Source organism: Octopus sinensis, linkage group LG14 (assembly GCF_006345805.1).
Source record: "Octopus sinensis linkage group LG14, ASM634580v1, whole genome shotgun sequence".
NCBI lineage: Eukaryota > Metazoa > Mollusca > Cephalopoda > Octopoda > Octopodidae > Octopus > Octopus sinensis.
In genome coordinates this window covers 13,553,781-13,556,098 of record NC_043010.1, presented here as the reverse complement: position 1 = coordinate 13,556,098, position 2,318 = coordinate 13,553,781, and the positions used below count along the sequence as shown (strand labels likewise).

The 2,318-nt window shown below is 36.3% G+C and overlaps 1 protein-coding gene across 1 annotated transcript in view; it reads left to right on the top strand.

The window, feature by feature from the left end:
- The first annotated feature begins 667 nt into the window (after window positions 1-667).
- The window catches only part of LOC115219238 (protocadherin-17), a 169,334-nt gene continuing 167,683 nt past the window's right edge, over window positions 668-2,318 (top strand). Inside the window, exon 1 of the mRNA XM_029789383.2 lies at window positions 668-807. The gene's annotated coding sequence lies outside the window, so the exon portion shown is untranslated. The remainder of the gene's footprint in view (window positions 808-2,318) is intronic.

The window sequence follows — 2,318 nt, the reverse complement described above, 5'->3', positions numbered from 1 at the left end:
CGGCCATGCTGGAGCACCGCCTTTAATCGAGCAACTCGACCCCGGGACTTATTCTTTTGCAAGCCCAGTACTTATTCTATCGGTCTCTTTTGCCGAACCGCTAAGTAACGGGGACATAAACACACCAGCATCGATTGTCAAGCAATGCTAGGGGGACAAACACAGACACACAAACACACACTTACATATATACATATACATATATACGACGGGCTTCTTTCAGTTTCCGTCTACCAAATCCACTCACAAGGCTTTGGTCGGCCCGAGGCCATAGTAGAAGACACTTGCCCAAGGTACCCGGAGCCATGTGGTTGGTAAACAAGCAACTTACCACACAGCCACTCCTGCGCCTATATTATCATGGCTAATAATATCTATTTTGTTGAAGCGTCTAATCAAGATTGTACTTGAGTAGTTGTGAATGTTTTGGCAGCATACCATGCTGGTTATTAGTAGATAAAAAAAAATTTCAGTTAAATATGTTTAGATATTTTGTCTTGTAAAGGATTCAAATGGTTTATTACATGTATTTAATCAAAAGTGTATAATTTTTTTTTACAACGGATGTCGATATAGGAAGTGTCGAGTAGCTGTCCGAATTGACGGAAATGCATGATACTAAATAAAACAAATAAATACATATTACAGAATGAAAATGGCAAACAGGATGTTTTTATGTTATTATGCAATCTACTGTTCATTGCGGAAATTATTTGAATTCTTCGTTAATTCATTTAATTTTCTACATCAGCACTCGATCCTTAATAATTCCATTTTCTAGGAAAATTCGGCTTAACTTTCGACAAGGTAAGCACTTTTACTTTCATCTGTCCCTGGAAATGAGGAACCATCACTTGTTATTTGTGTATTTATATGTTTATGTTTATATTCATTTGGATAGGTTTGTAATTTCTGACTATTTTCTTGCCGAGTGGACTGTTTTATGAATTAAATTCTTAATGTGTTTTGATTAATATCTATATTTGCGACACGAATATATATATGTGTGTATGTGTGTGTGTGTGTATATGTGTGTGTATATATATGTGTGTGTGTGTATATATATGTGTGGTGTGTATATATATGTGTGTGTGTGTGTGTATATATGTGTGTGTGTGTGTGTATATATGTGTGTGTGTGTGGTATATATATGTGTGTGGTGTATATATATATATATATGTGTGTGTGGTGTGTATATATATATATATGTGTGTGTGGTGTATATATATATATGTGTGTGGTGTGTATATATATATATATATGTGTGTGTGTATATATATATATAAAACAAGAAAAAAAAACTGATTTCTGCTAATATATGTTTTGAAATTACCCTTAAAAAAATGTCTTCTTTGAGTCTATTTGGCACCGCAATTTTTCGTTTCGGTTGTAACAAACGAATCTTTTTCACATTAAGGCATTTCAAAATAAGGTGTGAGTGGATTTTATAATTTCTTCTGAGTAACATAAAAGAAGTGGATGTTTCTGGTGCACATTGACAACACACACATGTATGTGTGTGTGTGTGTGTGTGTGTGTGTGTGTGTGTATATGTATGTGTATATATATGTATGTGTATATATATATATAATATATATATATATATACACACACGTGGAGGCGCAATGGCCCAGTGGTTAGAGCGGTCGGAGGATCGCGGTTTCGATTCCCAGACTGGGCGTTGTGTGTGTTTATTGAGCCTTTATTGAGGCTCCAGCAGGGGGTGGTGATCCCTGCTGTACTCTTCATCACTCTTTCTCCACTTTCTTCTGTTGGCCTGCTCGTTCGAAGGCTAAAACAATGCGAACGCATTGTGACTAGCGATGTGTAGCAACATCTGATGGTCTGGTCAGTCACGTGATCACGTGATACACACACACACACACAAATATATAATATATATATATATATATATATATATATATATATATATATATATATATACATACATACATACATACATACGACGACGAGGGTCCCAGCTGATACGATCAACCGAACAACTTGCTCGGGAAATTTACGTGTACCCTTAACGTAGTTCTCAGGGAGATTCAGCGGGACACAGAGTGTGACAAGGCTGGCCCCTTTGAAATACAGGTACTACTCTTTTTTTTACCAGTTAAGTGGACTGGAGCAACGTGGAATAAAGGGTATTAAAAAAATGTCTCTCCGCAGTAAGTATTTAATGGTCTTCGGGAGATTCTTGTACAATGATCCTTTGCTTGCTCTCCAGGAAAAAAAAAAAATCTGGCAGTGTTAAATCAGGTGATTTTAGTGGTCAAAGCCTCTTCGAAATAATCCGTTCACCGAAAAACTCT